Consider the following 23,851-nt stretch of genomic DNA (forward strand, 5'->3'; position numbering starts at 1 on the left):
CAAAATTGCATGGAACCAACATTTGTCCATTTGCTATGCACCAGGAGCATCATACTCAGAACATGAAAGTAATGCACTGATTCACCAGTCATGAGCAATCACGTGTGTCTGTGTGTCATCTCAGAGAAGAAGTGAATTCTTGTTTAGATGAATGTAGAGACTGGCCATATGGGGAAGACCATGACATGAGTTCCTAACTTATATATTGCTATATATAGGGGATGTAGTTAATATACCGGCTGTCGGGATCCCGGCGTTCAGGAACCCGACGTCGTAATCCCTGCACAAAATACCAACCGGTCCCAGGTATTCCCACTCAGGCGGTGGGTCAACACCCCCCCCCCCCCCAAGTGAGAATAGGACCCTATGGCTGGCAGGAAGCCGCTGGCGGGATGCTGACAGCTGGCATCCCGTTAGCCAGGATGCCGTCTCCATCCCATATATAGAAACAGCATTCACTGTTTTAGTAGACTGCATTTTAAAGTAGCTATAGCATCAGATGTTTTTGGATGTAAAACTACAGGCGGAATTCAAATGTATCCTCCCTTCCCACACCTGTTTGCACCTACCAGCAGCTATTCAACTGTTTATGCCGATGGGCGCGATAACACCATTTCAGCTCGCTACCCTGGGGGTGGCGAGCTGAAATGCATGAAAAGTGACCCGTTTGGGCGCACAAACGGGACTTTTCGCAATCGCGCCCATTATTTTAGTTGGGGTTTGCGGCTTAACGCGGCTAAACCCGACTGCTATGGGCGCGATATGCGCAATAACAGGGATCAATTGAATATCACCCCATGATCTCCCATCACTTTAGACGGGAGATCGAGCATGATATAACAATTGAATATCTCCCTGAGTGTCGGATCCCCCTCCCTCACCCCAGTGGACATCTACTTTCCTGGTCACAGATGGTATTATCGTCTATATGGTGTAGCACTCTGTTGTTGCATGCAATGGGAGCCATCAGCAGAGGGGTGGGAATGCCTGCAGCACACACCCCAGCACCCACTTTGCCTAATGGTACTCACCATAGCCAATTCTAATATAGATATGTGATCAGAACCATATGGCACCCTAGTTTACATTTATTAGTTGGCATAATAAGCATATAATACCTCCTGGTAGTCCCTGCAAAGTCTGACACATTACGCAGAAAAGTCCCACACAGATATATGTCAGGTGCAGATCACAACAGTGGGGCAAACTTGTGTATTTGACATCAAAGAAAACAAAAAGATTTTCTGATGCATTGCCTGATTGTAAGAGACCTCCACTGAGGACCTTCCCTGTGATACAACACCCTACCGAAACCTGTAAATGTACTCGACATGAGGCACAGAATGAAATGTCATAGTAAATTAACTAAGCTATAAATAGACATAGACACTTTCTACCGTGGTGTCACAGATTGAACCTACCAATCTGAAAGAATCGCCCTTACTTGATATGTACCTAAATAGTAATACAGACATCATAAATAGCTTTTTCATACAGCAGTGGTATGGCTTTTGAAAAATACTATATTCAAGTCAATGAGCTGCTCATTCTTTGATGTTATAGTTGTCAGTATTGTGATCATACAGAAAGTCTTAGTTGGTAAAGAAGGGGTTAAGTTCTCCCTCTCAGTACCAGGTCCCCCTTTGTGAGAATGTTCCAGGGTAAAATAGAAAATCTGCCATTCCACAGGTACATCGGCTCCTCATTATGATCTGCAGAGGAAAGCCCAGCGGGGCAGGGTTGGGGAATGTTAATTAGCACTTCTAAGAAGTGTTCTCTATCCCTCCCTTTCTCACTTCCTGCAGAACTGTACATCTCTCCACCAACTTCCATTCTTTTTTCTCTTCAATTTTTATTTATATACCAATTTTGATGGCAATATACTTTCAGAATCTAATCTATTTTTTTTAATACAAGAAAATAACTACTAATTAGATTAGGAAGCTTTAAAATCTCTACTAAGAAACCAACAACTGACACCTCCTGTGCAGCCACTGTCCTGTCCCTGGGGTAAAATTACTAAAGGTCGATTTCTGGTCAATTTGTAAACCATTGTGTTTGTGTGTCAAAATCACTCATTTACTATCCGCCAGTTGTGTCATTTGTAAACTGACATCATTGGTGGTCGATTTTGGTGATGTAAGGTTCGTCAGTTTTGACCTAAAACCAGATACTGCTTTCTAATTGAGAAAAATCTACCACGTTATTTTTACATCATACATCTTATAGCCATAGTCAGAATCCACTGTGTAGACATAAAACACATACAAACATACAATTAACATACAGTATATCTTTTTTAAATGTAAGTATTTATAATATAATATACTTCACTTACCCAGTAGCCATTCCATGGCATTTGGTAAGCCTCAAACTGAGTATAGAGGCATGAAGTACTGAGGATATAGGCATCATGACAAGAACCAGGATAGCCCGAAGGCACACTCATCATTTTTGGTTTTGCATCACACACCACCTGTACATTCCTGGAATAGGTGTGGTCAGGTGCCTATTGATGTATAGTTGCTCTCAGCTGTGTGTGCACCCTATAGCTCCTAGGTCATTAGCCATGCCTGTGAGACTATAGAAAGCTACCCTTAGTTCATGCCACTGTGACCCCTGGCTGTTAAAGCAGGTCTAAGTCTTACTGAGATGGATGAGGGCTCTCACGACCTGTGTGAGGTGCCTGCTGAAAGTAGCCTGCGATATGACTAGCACTTACCAGAAACTGACTGAAAGAAGCTGGTTGAAAACAAATGCATAGCAAACAGCAGCTTGTGCACGCCTGATGGCCGTGCAGTGTCTAGCTCAAGATGAGTTTTGACGAGATCATATAGCATCATTATGTTGCTGCTGTCATTAAGGTGGTACATCTGTATGACCTTGCCAGCAGACAATGCATTGAGCTCTAATAAGGCCTGGAAGAACCGAGGCCTGCGTAGGCTCTGCAGTACCTCAGTAAGCTGCTGTTTTTCCCCTGATTCAGACTCCTGGGTCCTCTCACTCAAGTGGTAATGTGCATACCTGAGGAAAGTGCAGAGCATACTGTACCATAGCATTCTAATGCCATTTTTTTTTTTTTAGGCCAATAAAAGCTGGTTTAAAAGTCAAACACACCTGTCAGTTAGAAAGCTATTGTTTGGTAATTTTTGGTCGATTTTATAACCGACCATTAATAAAACTCTAGTTTCTATAGATGTCTATGAAAAAGTCTTGATTGTTGGTCTGATGTTCTAATTTGTAATTTCTTTAGTCAAGTTTACATCGGATCTGACTTTAGTAAATCTTTGCTAAAACAGCGGAAAATCAACCATAACATTGAAAAATCGACATTAGTAAATTTACCCCCTGTCCCTTCTTCACTTTCCAACAGCAGCGTAAATGTTATGGTCTGTTCAACGCAAAGACAGTGTGAATATGGGGAGGGGGTAGTCTCTGTCATAGTTATGTCACTGCTGGTGGTCTGCAAATAAAGAATGACTACACCAAACAACCAATACTGTACCTGAGTATTATGCAGATAATTCAAATATTCACACAATGATATATATATATATATATATATATATATATAACATATATTATTTGGAGAATGACTACATAAATTAATTAAAATAATGCAAATAAATGTGAAAATAAGTATCTGATTATCTAAGACATCTAATTCAGGTATACAGCATCAAACAATACTGACAACATTTAACATATATATGCAGGGTTTCCCTATGAATAGAGTGTCTGATTAATTATATGGTCAGGGAGGTATATGTATACAGTATATAGGTATACATACATACAGAGTAAGCCACGCTCATTGTGGCTACATCTGCTGTGTACGGGCATTCCCGGCACGGCAAGGCCGAGCTGCATCTTTTGCCGCCCCCATTCATGCGAATGGTTCGGAAGCGCATCTAACACATGTGCGCCTTAGATGGGCACACGGTCACGCCAAATCAGGCCTGAATGCACCTAGAAGCAGCCAAAATGATCATGGCTACATCTGTACATTCCAAACCTACTCAACTTCTCTAAATACATGTATGTTATACACACAGGGCCGGTTCTGGACCAAGCGGAGCCCAGGGCAAAAATTTCCTTTCCCCCCCCCCCCAAACCCCCCCATATCTTAGTGTTTTAACTGACCCCTCTATACCACTACACTACATCTGTGTAATGGTTAGCATTACTGCCTAACTGACGTCATGGGTTCGATTCCCACCATGGTTCTAACTGTGTAGTTCACCCTGTGTGTGATGGGAAGAAGGTGATGGGAAGAGGGTGTCAGGGAGAGGCATAGGGAGAGGAGAAAAGGAAGTGGGAGACAGGGAGAGGAAGAGGAAGTCAGGGAGTGGCACATGGTGACAGGGAGAATAGAAAAGGGAGAGGAAGAGGAAGACAGGAAGAGGAAGAGGGAGACAGGGAAAGGGCAGAGGAGATAGGGAAAGAACGAGGGAGACAGGGAAAGGACGAGGGAGAGGGTAACAGAGAGTGGGTAAAAGGTGATAGGGAGAGGCAGAGGGTCACAGGTAGTGGGTTACTGAGAGATGCAGAGGCAGACAGGGAGATGAAGATGGTGACAGGGAGTGGGTAAAAGGTGATGGGGAGAGCTAGAGGGTAACTGGGAGTGGGTAACTGGGAGAGGGTGAAAGAAAGAGAAAGAGGGTGACAGAGAGAGGGTGATAGAAAGAAATATAAAGGAAGAGGCAGCCTGAGGGTGACAGGGAGAAGGTGACAAATAAAGTACTAATTTAAATTTACTTACCTGGGCACACAGTAGAGCTACAGCGTGACCTCAGATTCCCAGCTGTAGAACTTTCTCACAAGGCAGGTAGGCAGTCACTGGCAGACAGAGGTAGGAAGCGCCGGGGAGTCGGGGAGAGATGAGAGGAGAAGTAGGAAGGAAATGTGGTGGTCCAGCAGCATCCTTCAGGCAGGCTGTGCATCTGTCTTTAGTCTTTTCATCCCTGGCCTAGCAGTGCTCCAGTCACCCTCTATACAAATTTGACGCTGGGGACGGTCACTATCACATGACGTCAGACCCCAACGCCCAAGCAGCCACAGCCTTAGTCACACCAGAGAAGGAGAAAGGGAAAGCTGTGAGGAGTGGTGAGAGTGGCCCCTCCTTTCCCTCTGGCCGAGACTGACCGCAGTATTAGTGGGAGACAGGTGGCAGGTAGTGCAGTGATTTATGGCACCGTGGTGGCAGGTGAGAGCGGGTGGGTGCTCTCATATTGACGGTGCCGGCAGGGGAGCTGCGGCTACGCCATCAGGCAGCAGCGCTCCGGGCAATTGCCCTGCTTGCCCGCCCCTAGTTCCGCCCCTGGTTACACTGTACATTAAAATTGTGTGAATTTTCTAATGCATTTCAGATGCTTCAAGACACTTGATTATTGTATAGGCAGTTAGTGTATTGTGTCTGAGTTATATACTGCAATTTTTAGCAGTTTTATGGCTCTAACATTGAAGCCACATTTCATGTTGTGTTCCTGCCACTTCTTCCCCTGAAGTCCACGAGGGTATGGAGCCACAGTTGGGGGGGAGGTTAGGGTTAGGCTGCGGGATAGCATGGTTAGGCAGTGGGAGAGAAGGCTTAGGCTACGGGATGGGGAGGTTAGGATTAGGCTGCGGGAGGGGACAGTTAGGGTTAGGCTGCGGGAAAGGTGGGTTAGGGGGAGAGTAAGGTTTACAGTACTTCATACTTGCCTACCCCTCCCGGAAGCTCCGGGAGTCTCTCATTTTTTGGGTAGTTCCCTGCAACCGTGGAAGAGTAGGTGACTCTCCCACATCCCGCTGATATCTGCCCGCTTCCTAGTGAAGCGGGCAGTACGGGGATAACATTAATGCATTCACGGCGGCTCTGTGAAGGGGCAGGGCTAATCACATAATTTAGCCCCACCCCCTATGAACAGGCCAGCGAATCGCGTGGGCATTTCCCTGTCTTGGGGGTGGGGCTCTCCTCTCTAGGCTTCTCCCGGAGAGGAGATTAAAAAGGTAGGCAACTTTGCAGTAATTACCAAAATGTGTTGGGATTATGACAGCCGGCATCCTGACTGGAGGGATCCCGTACCTAACCCATGAAAACAAGTCATTTATCTATGCATGTGTCACAATCAGGCCCAGCAACAGAAATCTTGGGGCCTGTACTATTATATATTTGGTTAGAGGTAAAGATCTTGTAAGATGATATCATATATCTTGCAAGACCTTTAGCTCTGCGGCAATATTACAGAAGTTTATCTTGTACCTGCGTTGGGCGTGGTCATAAGGTACCACTAACTTAAACAACTAATTTTTTAGTTATCCCACGGTTTTAATTATTTTGGGTACCCGTGATTAGAATAGGGATATTAACCTATTGTGGATTAAAAGAAGTTGATGGAACTACTGTGGGTGTAGGGGGAGAAATTATTTTTCACTAGTGACCACTATGGATAGATAATAAATCTTTCAATGTATCGAGAACACGTTAATAAATCTGTAATGGACAGCTCTAGGCAAAGTTTGGGACTGACAAATAAACGACAGTCACCACACAAATATAATAAAAGCAGCAACAAGAACAATTCTTAGCAGGGCTACAGATAATACATCCTGCAGTAGTAAAAATATGCAACACATTATACTGTACGTGTCAGATCACTATGCAAGGCAAAGTAACAGACTTGTCATAGTAACACATTGCTTTAAATTAGATTTGTGAGGGTAACCCATTTTAAGTACACCCAAGATGCACATAAAGAAGTTGATTTTCTTCTTAGTTTAGTTTATGTTGTGATCATGTTTCTACTGACTGGCTCTTCCCTGCAATGTGTGGACGGAACTGCAGCCCAGGGACAGCAGCCGCCACTCTTCATAGCATAACATAGCATAACAATTTTGCATCCTACAATATGAAACAATTCTGCTTTAATGCAGTTACACAGTTACATTTCTACCAATATGTTTCAATGAGTTCAGTATGTATTACCGGTGGACGGGATGCCGGCTGTCAATATCCCGGCTGTCGGGATTCTGGCATCGGTATCCTGACCGCCGGGATACAGCTGGCAAATCAAACGCATCCTGTTTCAACCTACAGTACTCGTTTCCCAGTTTAGACAGTCTCCTACCATTTTCTATGTGTATGACCCACTTTTACCTCTGTAGATTTTGAAAACCTTTTGGGTGCTTATTTGCATTTAGATCCGAGATTATTAAAACATTTTCTAGTGAGATGCAGAAACACTAGCGGGCTTATGTGTGGGGTTTATGTGGGGTTTTTGTACTGTGCAAGCTGTATGTAGATTGGGACCTATGTTGCTCTTGGAGAGGCGGAAAGGACAATCATAGGCGTGCGCACGGTGGGCAGCAGAGTGGGAAGTTGCAGCAGCCACAGTGACACAGCAGCAGCCCAGCTGGGATCCCTGGTAATCCTATGCAGTCAACATAGTCCTAGAGGTCCTAGAGCTCTACATGAAGAAAGGTAATGAATCATGGGGGTTCTACGGGTAACAACTACTGTCTGTCCAGCTATGATGAGACTATAAGTCCCAGCACACCTTTTCAACTGGATGTGCTGGGACTTGTAGTGCCATCACAGCTAGAGAGGCACGGGCAAACCAAGTACAACAACATGTTATAGGTTGTTGGGTTCTTTTTTTGACACATGGGTGCAGTTTATATGTGCATATTGGTATGGTTACTCTTATTTTAGGTAGTATGTTGATGCAGTACACGCTGCAGAATTTTTGCATTCTTATGCTCTACCACAAATTGTTAAATAGTGCTAGCCACGCCAATAGGCGGTGCAAGACACACCCCTCCGGCGGTGCAAACCCTAATAAAATGTGCTGCGCACGCATATGAGGACAATGGAGGGGGTGGGCAAGTATTGGGAGAGTACAATAAGGGCATGCTTACACAAGCATTCACACTATTGATGATCGATAGCTGCTTCTGATTGGATGATTGTATTTGGATCCTTTCCACTGATAATATTAACACTGGTGTGGCTGCTGTTATCCATTTGCATTATTTTTTTATGGAATTTGCAATTGTTCTGTGGCAGGCTAGCAAATATCCTTTTATTTATTTTTTTAAAGGAAAAAACAAAAGATGTTTGCATTTAATTTAATTACTACTTTAATATAGTAGTCAGTAGTGACAGGTTACTGAAGGTAAGTGAAATCACCAAGCGAAACTGTGCGACCAGTACTACATCAGGAAGGCAAAGAAATTTGTAACAGACCATGGGGGTCATTCTGACCCGATCGCCAGCTACAGTTTATCGCAGCAGTGCGAACGGGTCAGTACTACGCATGCGCCGGCGCCGCAGTGCGGGGCGGACTAGCCCTGTGCTGGGCGTCCCCCCGCATGTCTGAGTGCCTGATCGTAGCTGTGCTACATTTAGCACAGCTATGATCAACTCAGAATGACCCCCTATGTACTATATAAAGTCACTGTAGATGGAGGCACTGCACTGTCTCATCACACACAATCATATAATGGCAGCTCTGCCTGAAAGGCAGCAGGAGACAGAACTTGAAAACTTGCATGTACCCAAGTTACAAACAAATGTAACAATTTTATTATGCTTTATTATACATATTGGAAAATTCTGATTATCATGTAATGATTGTACAGTTTAAATGTCATCATATAAATTCAGTTAAATGAAAAAAATCTACAAGAATGATTTTTATTTGGTTGATGATTTATTTTATTTACATGAAAACATGTTGGTGCTGAACAATCCTTGTATAGCTTGGACTGTGCTGGAGCCTGGAAGCAGTAAAATATAATAATTTCTTTTTTCTACTTCTTTGGGGGAGAATTCCAATGTTATTGCCCCCGATCTCCCATCCAAAGTGACGGGAGATCACAGGGGGCGATATACAATTGATGTTCCCTATTGCGCTGATCACACCCATTAGTGTCGGGTTTAGCTGCGTAAAGTGGCTAAAGCTGACTAAACTAATAGGTGTGATCGGGAAAAGTGATGTTTGGGCGCCTAAACAAATCACTTTTCACACATTTCAGCGGGTTCACTACGGCTGGCCGGCGGTCGGGCTCCCGGCGACCAGCATCCCGGCGCCGGGAGCCCGACCGCCGGCTTACCGACAGCTTGGCAAGCGCAAATGAGCCCCTTGTGGGCTCGCTGCGCTCGCCACGCTACGGGCACGGTGGCGCGCTACGCGCGCCACACTATTTTATTCTCCCTCTATGGGGGTCGTGGACCCCCACGAGGGAAAATAATTGTCGGTATTCCGGCTGTCGGGCTCCCGGCGCCGGTATACTGAGCGCCGGGAGCCCGACCGCCGGCAAACAGAAGACCACCCATTTCAGCTTGCCACACCCACCGGGTGCGAGCTGAAATGTAGACGTGGGCAGCCGATTGTGCCCGAACGGAGCGACGTTTGAATAGCTTTATTGGGCGCCATCTACTGGCTGCCGGCATACAAAACATTTGAATCTCGCCCTTAGAGTGTCAGTGGATCCTTATAGCTATATCCCAATGTGGTGTGGTACTCATACAGATGAAAGGCAGTTGGTCACCACAAAATGCAGATAAATGGTAGTTGCTCTTCTTATAGAACCCTTATGTGGGATGATAGGTGACAGCCACTAATAAACTGCTCCAACTTGTACACAGCAGAACGCTGGTATGAAATAGTTTTGCCATGTAGATGTTGATGAGGACTGAGGAGCCTTCTATAGCTTCATCTAAATTTTGGGGAGGCTAGATGAATGGAAGAATATTGATGCGCTTTGTATTTACCAATTGAAGTATATTCAAGTTGAAAATAATATCTGCCTTCATTGTGGCTGAGCTGCAGAAATTAAGTCCATGTGTTACCTACAGAATAGTCCTACTGGCAGACATGGAAGATTATTGTTTTAAATTGTGGAAGTGTTGGGGGTGGATATGTTGGTGGTGGAAGTGCTGGGGGTGCAGATGTTGGTGATGGAGATGTTGGGGGTGTAATTGTTGGGGATGGAGATGTTGGGGTGTATTATCATTAATTATTACCAGTTATTTATATAGCACACACATATACCACAATGCTTTGCAATTAATGTTTGGCCATTCACATTAGTCCCTGCACAATCTTACACGAGTTTACAATCTATATTCCCTACCACATTTACATGCACATACATTCAAGTTAGGGTTAATTTTGTTGGGAGACAATTAATCTACCAGTATATTTTTGGATTGTGGGAGGAAACCAGAGTACCCAGAGGATACCCACGCAAGCATGGGGAGAATATACAAACCCCACACAGCTAGAGCCACAGTGGGAATTGAACCCATGACCTCAGTGCTGTGAGGCAGTAATGCTAACCATTACATCATCCATGCTGCCCCATCGATGGTGTAGATGTTGGCGGTGAAGGTGCTGGGGGTGGAGGTGCTGGGGATGAGGTGCTGGGGGTGGAGGTACTGGGGGTAGAGATGGTGGTGGAGGTGTTTAATATTCTCAGCATTCTAAACACCATTTCAACCATTTTTAAGGAGGGCTTTAACTTTTCTTTTAGAATATCTAAAAGACAATTTTTTAGATATATGATATCTTTGTGTTCCTTCCAAGCATCACAATTTTGATGGCCAGATTAACATTTTTGTAATTTTTTCTTTACATTGAAATAAATGGGATGTGATGCAATAAATGACAAGTACATACATTATAAAAATAAGTTCACTTAGGGATCCAAAAGTTATTGTTGTCATCGTAAAAAGAAATTAATATTGCTTCTGCTTTAAATTATTCAATTCATTTTGTTTCCTTAACAAATATATTATTATTGCCCCGATAATTAATGTGTTGTCTCCCTTTTACCCTGACAGGCAAGATCGCGTTTGAGCAGTTTCGTGTAGCAGAACCATGTCTATCAAATAGTGATGTGCACCGGACATTTTTGGGGTTTTGTGTTTTGGTTTTGGATTCGGTTCCACGGCCGTGTTTTGGGTTCGGACGCGTTTTGGCAAAACCTCCCTGAAAATTTTTTGTCGGATTCGGGTGTGTTTTGGATTCGGGTGTTTTTAACAAAAAACCCTCAAAAACAGCTTAAATCATATAATTTGGGGGTCATTTTGATCCCATAGTATTATTAACCTCAATAACCATAATTTCCACTCATTTTCAGTCTATTCTGAACACCTCACACCTCACAATATTATTTTTAGTCCTAAAATTTGCACCGAGGTCACTGGATGACTAAGCTAAGCGACCCAAGTGGCCGACACAAACAACTGGCCCATCTGGGAGTGGCACTGCAGTGTCAGTCAGGATGGCACATCAAAAAAATAGTCCCCAAACAGCACATGATGCAAAGAAAAAAAGAGGCGCAATGAGGTAGCTGTGTGACTAAGCTAAGCGACCCAAGTGGCCGACACAAACACCTGGCCCACCTAGGAGTGGCACTGCAGTGTCAGGCAGGATGGCACTTCAAAAAAATAGTCCCCAAACAGCACATGATGCAAAGAAAAATTAAAGAAAAAAAGAGGTGCAAGATGGAATTGTCCTTGGGTCCTCCCGCCCACCCTTATGTTGTATAAACAGGACATGCACACTTCATTTCAGCGACAGGGTCTGCCACACAACTGTGACTGAAATGACTGGTTGGTTTGGGCCCCCACCAAAAAAGAAGCAATCAATCTCTCCTTGCACAAACTGGCTCTACAGAGGCAAGATGTCCACCTCCTCCTCATCGTCCGATTCCTCACCCCTTTCACTGTGTACATCCCCCTCCTCACAGATTATTAATTCGTCCCCACTGGAATCCACCATCTCAGGTCCCTGTGTACTTTCTGGAGGCAATTGCTGGTGAATGTCTCCACGGAGGAATTGATTATAATTCATTTTGATGAACATCATCTTCTCCACATTTTCTGGAAGTAACCTCGTACGCCGATTGCTGACAAGGTGAGCGGCTGCACTAAACACTCTTTCGGAGTACACACTGGAGGGAGGGCAATTTAGGTAGAATAAAGCCAGTTTCTGCAAGGGCCTCCAAATTGCCTCTTTTTCCTGCCAGTATACGTACGGACTGTCTGACGTGCCTACTTGGATGCGGTCACTCATATAATCCTCCACCATTCTTTCAATGGTGAGAGAATCATATGCAGTGACAGTAGACGACATGTCAGTAATCGTTGGCAGGTCCTTCAGTCCGGACCAGATGTCAGCACTTGCTCCAGACTGCCCTGCATCACCGCCAGCGAGTGGGCTTGGAATCCTTAGGCTTTTCCTCGCACCCCCAGTTGCGGGAGAATGTGAAGGAGGAGCTGTTGACGGGTCACGTTCCGCTTGACTTGACAATTTTCTCACCAGCAGGTCTTTGAACCTCTGCAGACTTGTGTCTGCCAGAAAGAGAGATCCAACGTAGGTTTTAAATCTAGGATCGGGCACGGTGGCCAAAATGTAGTGCTCTGATTTCAACAGATTGACCACCCGTGAATCCTGGTTAAGCAAATTAAGGGCTCCATCCACAAGTCCCACATGCCTAGCGGAATCGCTCTGTTTTAGCTACTCCTTCAATGTCTCCAGCTTCTTCTGCAAAAGCCTGATGAGGGGAATGACCTGACTCAGGCTGGCAGTGTCTGAACTGACTTCACGTGTGGCAAAGGGTTGCAGAACCTTGCACAATGTTGAAATCATTCTCCACTGCGCTTGAGTCAGGTGCATTCCCCCTCCTTTGCCTATATCGTAGGCAGATGTATAGGCTTGAATGGCCTTTTGCTGCTCCTCCATCCTCTGAAGCATATAGAGGGTTGAATTCCACCTCGTTACCACCTCTTGCTTCAGATGATGGCAGGGCAGGTTCAGGAGTGTTTGCTGGTGCTTCAGTCTTCGGCACACGGTGGCTGAATGCCGAAAGTGGCCCGCAATTCTTCGGGCCACCGACAGCATCTCTTGCACGCCCCTGTCGTTTTTTAAATAATTCTGCACCACCAAATTCAATGTATGTGCAAAACATGGGACGTGCTGGAATTTGCCCAGATGTAATGCACGCACAATATTGCTGGCGTTGTCCGATGTCACAAATCCACAGGAGAGTCCATTTGGGGTAAGCCATTCTGCGATGATGTTCCTCAGTTTCCGTAAGAGGTTGTCAGCTGTGTGCCTCTTCTGGAAAGCGGTGATACAAAGCGTAGCCTGCCTAGGAACGAGTTGGCGTGTGCGAGATGCTGCTACTGGTGCCGCCGCTGCTGTTCTTGCTGCGGGAGGCAATACATCTACCCAGTGGGCTGTCTCAGTCATATAGTCCTGAGTCTGCCCTGCTCCACTTGTCCACATGTCTTTGGTTAAGTGGACATTGGGTACAACTGCATTTTTTAGGACACTGGTGACTCTTTTTCTGACGTCTGTGTACATTTTCGGTATCGCCTGCCTAGAGAAATGGAACCTAGATGGTATTTGGTACGGGGGACACAGTACCTCAATACCTCAGTACCTCAATCAAGTCTGTAGTTGCCTGTGAATTAACGGTGGATAACTGAAACACGTTTCTCACCGCCCAGGCTGCCAAGGCCTGAGTTATCCGTTTTGCAGCAGGATGACTGCTGTGATATTTCATCTTCCTCGCAAAGGACTGTTGGACAGTCAATTGCTTACTGGAAGTAGTACAAGTGGTCTTCCGACTTCCCCTCTGGGATGATGATCGACTCCCAGCAGCAACAACAGCAGAGCCAGGAGCAGTAGGCGTTACACTCAAGGATCCATTGGAGGAATCCCAGTCAGGAGAGGACTCGTCAGACTTTCCAGTGACATGGTCTGCAGGACTATTGGTGTTCCTGTCTAAGGAGGAAATTGACACTGAGGGAGTTGGTGGTGTGGTTTGCAGGAGCTTGGTTACAAGAGGAAGGGATTTAGTGGTCAGTGGACTGCTTCCGCTGTCATCCAAAGTTTTTGAACTTGTCACTGACTTATGATGAATGTGCTGCAGGTGACGTATAAGGGAGGATGTTCCAAGGTGGTTAACGTCCTTACCCCTACTTATTACAGCTTGACAAAGGCAACACACGGCTTGACACCTGTTGTCCGCATTTGTGTTAAAATAATTCCACACCGAAGAGGTGATTTTTTTTGTAATTTGACCAGGCATGTCAATGGCCATATTCGTCCCACGGACAACAGGTGTCTCCCCGGGTGCCTGACTTAAACAAACCACCTCACCATCAGAATCCTGTCAATTTCCTCCTCAGCGCCAGCAACACCCATATCCTCATCCTGGTGTACTTCAACAGTGACATCTTCAATTTGACTATCAGGACAGGAACTGGACTGCGGGTGCTCCTTCCAGCACTTTCAGGGGGCGTGCAAATGGTGGAAGGCGCCACCTCTTCCCGTCCAGTGTTGGGAAGGTCAGGCATCGCAGCCGACACAATTGGACTCTCCTTGGGGATTTGTGATTTAGAAGAACGCACAGTTCTTTGCTGTGCTTTTGCCAGCATAAGTCTTTTCATTTTTCTAGCGAGAGGATGAGTGCTTCCATCCTCATGTGAAGCTGAACCACTAGCCATGAACATAGGCCAGGGCCTCGCCGTTCCTTGCCACTCCATGTCGTAAATGGCATATTGGCAAGTTTACGCTTCTCCTCAGAAGCTTTTAATTTAGATTTTTGGGTCATTTTACTGTTTTGGATTTTACATGCTCTCTACTATGACATTGGGCATCGGCCTTGGCAGATGACATTGATGGCATTTCATCGTCTCAGCCATGACTAGTGGCAGCAGCTTCAGCACGAGGTGGAAGTGGATCTTGACCTTTCCCTATTTTACCCTCCACATTTTTGTTCTCCATTTTTTAATGTGTGGAATTATATGCCAGTATCAATAGCAATAGCCTACTACTATATATACTGCGCACAACTGAAATGCACCACAGGTATGGATGGATAGTATACTTGACGACACAGAGGTAGGTAGAGCAGTGGCCTACTGTACCGTACTGCTATATATTATATACTGGTGGTCAGCAAACTGTGCAAAACTGAAATGCACCACAGGTATGGATGGATAGTATACTTGACGACACAGAGGTAGGTAGAGCAGTGGCCTACTGTACCGTACTGCTATATATTATATACTGGTGGTCAGCAAATTGTCCAAAACTGAAATGCACCACAGGTATGGATGGATAGTATACTTGACGACACAGAGGTAGGTAGAGCAGTGGCCTACTGTACCGTACTGCTATATATTATATACTGGTGGTCAGCAAACTGTGCAAAACTGAAATGCACCACAGGTATGGATGGATAGTATACTTGACGACACAGAGGTAGGTAGAGCAGTGGCCTACTGTACCGTACTGCTATATATTATATACTGGTGGTCAGCAAATTGTGCAAAACTGAAATGCACCACAGGTATGGATGGATAGTATACTTGACGACACAGAGGTAGGTAGAGCAGTGGCCTACTGTACCGTACTGCTATATATTATATACTGGTGGTCAGCAAACTGTGCAAAACTGAAATGCACTGCAGGTATGGATGGATAGTATACTTGACGACACAGAGGTAGGTAGAGCAGTGGCCTACTGTACCGTACTGCTATATATTATATACTGGTGGTTAGCAAACTGTGCAAAACTGAAATGCACCACAGGTATGGATGGATAGTATACTTGACGACACAGACGTAGGTAGAGCAGTGGCCTACTGTACCGTACTGCTATATATTATATACTGGTGGTCAGCGAACTGTGGAAAACTGAAATGCACCACAGGTATGGATGGATAGTATACTTGACAACACAGAGGTAGGTAGAGCAGTGGCATACTGTACCGTACTGCTATATATTATATACTGGTGGTCAGCAAATTATGCAAAACTGAAATGCACCACAGGTATGGATGGATAGTATACTTGACGACACAGAGGTAGGTAGAGCAGTGGCCTACTGTACCGTACTGCTATATATTATATACTGGTGGAGAGCAAACTGTGCAAAACTGAAATGCACCACAGGTATGGATGGATAGTATACTTGACGACACAGAGGTAGGTAGAGCAGTGGCCTTCTGTACCGTACTCCTATATATTATATACTGGTGGTCAGCAAAATTATGCACTGTACTCTTACTATATACTACAATGCAGCACAGATATGGAGCGTTTTTCAGGCAGAGAACGTATAATACTGGTGGTCACTGGTTAGCAAAACTCTGCACTGTACTCCTCCTATATAATACTGCTGGTCCCCAGTCCCCACAATAAAGCAGTGTGAGCACAGATATATGCAGCACACTGAGCACAGATATGGAGCGTTTTTCAGGCAGAGAACGTATAATACTGGTGGTCACTGGTCAGCAAAACTCTGCACTGTACTCCTCCTAGATAATACTGCTGGTCCCCAGTCCCCACAATAAAGCAGTGTGAGCACAGATATATGCAGCACACTGAGCACAGATATGGAGCGTTTTTTAGGCAGAGAACGTATAATACTGGTGGTCACTGGTCAGCAAAACTCTGCACTGTACTCCTCCTATTTAATACTGCTGGTCCCCAGTCCCCACAATAAAGCAGTGTGAGCACAGATATATGCAGCACACTGAGCACAGATATGGAGCGTTTTTCAGGCAGAGAATGTATAATACTGGTGGTCACTGGTCAGCAAAACTCTGCACTGTACTCCTATATAATACTGCTGGTCCCCAGTCCCCACAATAAAGCAGTGTGAGCACAGATATATGCAGCACACTGAGCACAGATATGGAGCGTTTTTCAGGCAGAGAACGTGTAATACTGGTGGTCACTGGTCAGCAAAACTCTGCACTGTACTCCTCCTATAATACTGCTGGTCCCCAGAATAAAGATATTTGCAGCCCCCTGAAAGTTCTGAAACAAAGTGAGAGGACGCCAGCCACGTCCTCTCACTATCATTTCCAATGCACGAGTGAAAAATGGCGGCGACGCGCGGCTCCTTATATAGAATCCGAATCTCGCGAGAATCCGACAGCGGGATGATGACGTTCGGGCGCGCTCGGGTTAACCGAGCAATACTGGAGTATCCGATTATGCCTCTGACCCGTGTAAAATGGGTGAAGTTCGGGGGGGTTCGGATTCCGAGGAACCGAACCCGCTCATCACTACTATCAAACCTGCCTTTCTTCTGTCGCTTTTACAGAAACCACATAAGTTTGAATTCTCCAAACCCCAGGACACTAAATTCTGCGGCTTGGAGCTGTAATGCTGTATCTGTCTGTGTATAGTACAGTACACTATATATTCTTTCCAATTATTACTTGGTTTTAATAATGTCTTCTCAGTTTCAGCTCTGCCATTTCGTAAACACATACTGTTTACTAATGTGTTTGTGTATTTGTATATGTACAGTACTGTGCAAACGTAGGTGTGGAACATATGCTGCAATGCAAGAATGCTTTAAAAAAGAAAAGTGTTTTTTTTTTATCAAATAACAACATGCAAAGTGAATGAACAGAAGAGAAATCTAAATCAATATTTGGTGTGACCACCCTTTGCCTTCAAATCAGCATCAATTCTTCTAGGTACACTTGAACACAGTTTTTGACGCAACTCCGCACAGAGGTTGTTCCAAACATCTTGGGAAACTAACCACAGCTCTTCCGTGGATGTTGGCTTGCTCAAATTATTCTGTCTCTTCATGCAATCCTAGACAGACTCAATGATGTTGAGATTAGGGCTCTGTGGGGGCCATATCATCACTTCCAGGACTCATGTTCTTCTTTACATATCATCACTTCCAGGACTCATGTTCTTCTTTATGCTGAACATAGGGGGTAATTTAGACCTGATCACTAGGCTGTGTTTTCTCACAGCCTGAGATCAAGTCGAAACTGCGCAAGCGTATGCACCGCAATGCGCAGGCGCGACGGACTGCAGCAACGGGGATCGGTGCATAGCGACGGGATGGTGCGAAAAAAGTAAGGTGACTGACAGGAGGAGGGCGTTTGTGGGTGGCAACTGACCGTTTTCGGGGAGTGTCTGAAAAAATGCAGACGTGTCCAAGAGTTGGAAGGGAGGGTGTCTGATGTCAATTCCAGTCCCAGACAGGCTGAAGTGATCGCAGCAGCTAAGTAAGGGGCCCTACACACTCGGCGATGCGCCGCCGAGGTGCCCGACGGCCGATACGGCCGATGAGCAACCCGGCGGTGGGGGGGCAGTGACGGGGGGAGTGAAGTTTCTTCACTCCCCCCGTCACCCGGCTGCATTGAAGTGCAGGCAAATATGGACGAGATCGTCCATATTGGCCTGCATGCACAGCCGACGGGAGATCAGCGATGAACGAGCGCGGGGCCGCGCATCGTTCATCGCTGGAGTCTCCACACTGAAAGATATGAACGAGTTCTCGTTCATTTATGAACGAGATCGTTCATATCTTTCAGAATATCGGCATGTGTGTAGGGCCTATAAGTCCTGCGCTGCGCAGAGACTGCACAAAATCAGTTTGTGCAGCTCTGCAACACATGCGTTTGCACACTTGCGCAGCAAAAATACACTCCCCCAGTAGGTGGTGACTATCTGATTGCAGGGCTGCAAAAATTGCTGCACAACAAACAGGCCTGAATTAGGCCCATTGTTTTTAATGACAATGGCTGTATGCTTGGGGTGGCTGCCCTACTGCAGAATTAATTTGGAGCCAATCAGATGCCTCCCTGTTGGTATGACCTGATGGATAAGTATCCACATGTATTTCTCAAGATTTTTTGAAAATGATATATTATATTATATACAGTAGCTATAACTGGTGCAGAAAACCCCTAGATTGGCAGACAAAGCATGGACCACCTACAGTGTCACAATACATATATGATTAATTATGCACTGCGGTCTGACCACCAGTGTAACAGAAAAAATAATACTATAGTATACTGGGGTCTAGTATATATATATATATATATATATATATATATATACACATATATACACATATACATCCATATTATGCCGCCACTCACTTGAATAAAGCAGCATGCTCCGCTGCAGCGAAATCCCCAATGCATAAGTCCAACTAATGACGGCACTCAGAGTCAGCGATATTGCAAAAAAATAAGCTGTATTTAGGTCGAGTACTTTCGGGGACAGCACCCGATTCTCAGGACCACACACAAACAGAGACATCACAAACACTTACCCACTTTAAACCCCCTTGCGCCTATCAGCTCCATCCTCTGCCTGCCGCGCCGCGCTCCGGGAGCCGCCAGCCGGATCATAGCATGAGTGACGTGTTTCCAGTGGAAGCACTGCCGTCACCATTGAAACCTATGCAAGCTATGCATCTTCTTTTTTGCAATATCGCTGACTCTGAGTGCCGTCATTATATGGAGATATATATATATAAATATTAGTGATGAGCGGGTTCGGTTCCTCGGGAACCGAACCCCCTCCGAACTTCCCCCATTTTACACTGTTCTGAGGCAGCCTCGGATCTTCCCGCCTTGCTCGGTTAACCCGAGCACGCCCGAACGTCGTCATCCCGCTGTCGGATTCTGGCGAGATTTGTATTCTATATAAGGAGCCGCGCGTCGCCGCCATTTTCACTCGTGCATTGGAGATGATAGCGAGAGGACGTGCAGCGTTCTCTCAGTTTGTGTTCAGTGTGCTGCAAATATCTGCTCAGTGTGCTGCAAATATCTGTGCTCAGTGTGCTTGCAAATATCTGTGCTCAGTGTGCTGAAAATATCTACGTTCTCTGCCTGAAAAACGCTCCATATCTGTGCTGCATTGTAGTATATAGTAGGAGGACGGGATCCGGTCTGAAGATCGACAGTGTCTAGGTCGACAATGTTTAGGTCGACCACTATAGGTCGACAGTCACTAGGTCGACATGGATGGAAGGTCGACAGGGTTTCTAGGTCGACATGTGCTAGGTCGACAGGTCTAAAGGTCGACATGAGTTTTTCACATTTTTTTTTTTGAATTTTTCATACTTAACGATCCATGTGGACTACGATTGGAACGGTAAAGTGTGCCGAGCGAAGCGGCAGCGGAGCGAAGGCACCATGCCCGAAGCATGGCGAGCGAAGCGAGCCATGCGAGGGGACGCGGTGCACTAATTTGGGGTCCCGGTCACTTACGAAGAAAACGACAAAAAATAATAATCCTCATGTCGACCTTTAGACCTGTCGACCTAGCACATGGCGACCTAGAAACCCTGTCGACCTTCCATCCATGTCGACCTAGTGACTGTCGACCTATAGTGGTCGACCTAAACATTGTCGACCTAGACACTGTCAATAAAACGAACCACACCCTAGGAGGACAGTGCAGAATTTTGCTGACCACCAGTATATATATAGCAGTACGGTACAGTAGTCCACTGCTCTACCTCTGTGTCGTCAAGTATACTATCCATCCATACCTGTGCTGCATTTTAGTTGTGCGCAGTATATATAGTAGGAGGACAGTGCAGAATTTTGCTGACCACCAGTATATATATAGCAGTATGGTACAGTAGTCCACTGCTCTACCTCTGTGTCGTCAAGTATACTATGCATCCATACCTGTGCTGCATTTTAGTTGTGCGCAGTATATACAGTAGTAGGAGGGGACAGTGCAGAATGTTGCTGTGACCACCAGTATATATATAGCAGTACGGTACAGTAGTCCACTGCTCTACCTCTGTGTCGTCAAGTGTATACTATGCATCCATACCTGTGCTGCATTTTAGTTGTGCGCAGTATATAGGAGGGGACAAAGCAGAATGTTGCTGTGACCACCAGTATATATATAGAAGTACGGTACAGTAGTCCACTGCTCTACCTCTGTGTCCTCAAGTATACTATGCATCCATACCTGTGCTGCATTTTAGTTGTGCGCAGTATATAGTAGGAGGGGACAGTGCAGAATGTTGCTGTGACCACCAGTATATATATAGCATTATGGTACAGTAGTCCACTGCTCTACCTCTGTGTCGTCAAGTATACTATGCATCCATACCTGTGCTGCATTTTAGTTGTGCGCAGTATATAGTAGGAGGGGACAGTGCAGAATGTTGCTGTGACCACCAGTATATATATAGCAGTACGGTACAGTAGTCCACTGCTCTACCTCTGTGTCGTCAAGTGTATACTATGCATCCATACCTGTGCTGCATTTTAGTTGTGCGCAGTATATAGTAGGAGGGGACAAAGCAGAATGTTGCTGTGACCACCAGTATATATATAGAAGTACGGTACAGTAGTCCACTGCTCTACCTCTGTGTCGTCAAGTATACTATGCATCCATACCTGTGCTGCATTTTAGTTGTGCGCAGTATATAGTAGGAGGGGACAGTGCAGAATGTTGCTGTGACCACCAGTATATATATATATATAGCAGCACGGTACAGTAGTCCACTGCTCTACCTCTGTGTCGTCAAGTATACTATGCATCCATACCTGTGCTGCATTTTAGTTGTGCGCAGTATATAGTAGGAGGGGACAGTGCAGAATGTTGCTGTGACCACCAGTATATATATAGCAGTACGGTACAGTAGTCCACTGCTCTACCTCTGTGTCGTCAAGTATACTATGCATCCATACCTGTGCTGCATTTTAGTTGTGCGCAGTATATAGTAGGAGGGGACAGTGCAGAATGTTGCTGTGACCACCAGTATATATATAGCAGTACGGTACAGTAGTCCACTGCTCTACCTCTGTGTCGTCAAGTATACTATGCATCCATACCTGTGCTGCATTTTAGTTGTGCGCAGTATATAGTAGGAGGGGACAGTGCAGAATGTTGCTGTGACCACCAGTATATATATATATATATATATAGCAGCACGGTACAGTAGTCCACTGCTCTACCTCTGTGTCGTCAAGTATACTATGCATCCATACCTGTGCTGCATTTTAGTTGTGCGCAGTATATAGTAGGAGGGGACAGTGCAGAATGTTGCTGTGACCACCAGTATATATATAGCAGTACGGTACAGTAGTCCACTGCTCTACCTCTGTGTCGTCAAGTATACTATGCATCCATACCTGTGCTGCATTTTAGTTGTGCACAGTATATAGTAGGAGGGGACAGTGCAGAATGTTGCTGTGACCACCAGTATATATATAGCAGTACGGTACAGTAGTCCACTGCTCTACCTCTGTGTCGTCAAGTATACTACAAAAGTTCAGTAAAATGACCCAAAAATCAAAATTAAAAGCGTCTGATGAGAAGCGTAAACTTGCTAATATGCCATTTTCGACACGGAGTGGCAAGGAACGGCTAAGGCCCTGGCCTATGTTCATGGCTAGTGGTTCAGATTCACATGAGGATGGAAGCACTCATCCTCTTGCTAGAAAACTGCAGTGCCACTCCTAGATGGGCCAGGTGTTTGTGTCGGCCACTTGGGTCGCTTAGCTTAGTCACACAGCTACCTCATTGCACCTCTTTTCTTTTTTTTTTTTTGCATCATGTGCTGATTGGGGACTATTTTTTAAATCTGCCATCCTGCCTGACACTGCAGTGCCACTCCTAGATGGGCCAGGTGTTTGTGTCGGCCACTTGGGTCGCTTAGCTTAGCCATCCAGCGACCTCGGTGCAAATTTTAGGACTAAAAATAATATTGTGAGGTGTGAGGTGTTCAGAATAGACTGGAAATGAGTGGAAATTATGGTTATTGAGGTTAATTATACTATGGGATCAAAATGACCCCCAAATTCTATGATTTAAGGTGTTTTTGAGGGTTTTTTGTAAAAAAACCACCCGAATCCAACAAAAAATTTTCAGGGAGGTTTTGCCAAAACGCGTCCGAATCCAAAACACGGCCACGGAACCGAATCCAAAACCAAAACACAAAACCCGAAAAATTTCCGGTGCACACCACTAATATATATATATATATATATATATACACACATATATATATATATATATATATATATATACACTCATATATATATATATATATATATATATATATATATGATATACTGTATTATTTAGCTATAACCTGGTGCAGAGCTCCCTTACATTGACAGTGGACCCCTTTATGTACAAAAAAGCACGGGCCACCTAGAGTGTCACTCTCAATATGTGTATGATGATAGCACAGTGTACACTGATTACACAGCAGCACCTTTATGAACAGAGAGAGTGCCCCTGAACACAGCAGCACCAGCCCCTGGATGGAACACAGCACCCCTAGAGGACACAGGTAACCCTTTATCAGCCCCAGCCCCTTGATGGGCAAAAACAGATCACCCCTGGACGGACACCGCACAGACGTGTCCGTTCACTACAACCTCCACAGCCACAGTAAAATGGCGCAATCAATGAGGGCCTTATATAGAATCCAAAACCAACGGAATCTGACAGCGTTTTGCCTCAATTTGGGATCCGAGTCAGGTGGGAAAACCAAAGCCCGTCTCGGATTGCAATGTTTGGGTGGGTCCAGTTCTCCAAGAACCGAACGCACTCATCTCTAATCTCTACTAATTACCGCATATTTCTTTTCGGGTCTGAGACCCAAACAGAAATACGCGTTAAGGACAGTGCTGCGTATTGCGTTCGGGGTCAACTGGATAGCCTCGGGGGATCAAATAACCTGCTGTAAATTACTGCGGAAAATTAAACACCCCCCCATCCCGAGTCTATTTATTCTTACTGTGTTTTCCATATAAGATATAATATATATATATATATATATATATATATATATACTGTGTGTGTATATATACAGGCTGAGTATCCCTTATCCAAAATTCAAAACACATTTTTGGTTCCCCTACTGAGATAATGACACACACATATATATATATATATATATATATATATATATATATATATGTGTCATTATCTCAGTAGGGGAACCGAAAATGTGTTTTGAATTTTGGATAAAGAGTACTCAACCTGTATATATATATATATATATATATATATATATACACATTATGGGGAAA

The 23,851-nt window shown here is 44.9% G+C and overlaps 1 protein-coding gene across 1 annotated transcript in view; it reads right to left on the bottom strand.

Annotated features, from left to right (window-relative positions):
• Positions 1-23,851, bottom strand: part of NXPH4 (neurexophilin 4) — a 436,473-nt gene that overhangs the window by 194,645 nt on the left and 217,977 nt on the right. The gene's annotated exons all lie outside the window — the stretch shown is intronic.

Source organism: Pseudophryne corroboree, chromosome 2, assembly GCF_028390025.1.
Source record: "Pseudophryne corroboree isolate aPseCor3 chromosome 2, aPseCor3.hap2, whole genome shotgun sequence".
Lineage (NCBI taxonomy): Eukaryota > Metazoa > Chordata > Amphibia > Anura > Myobatrachidae > Pseudophryne > Pseudophryne corroboree.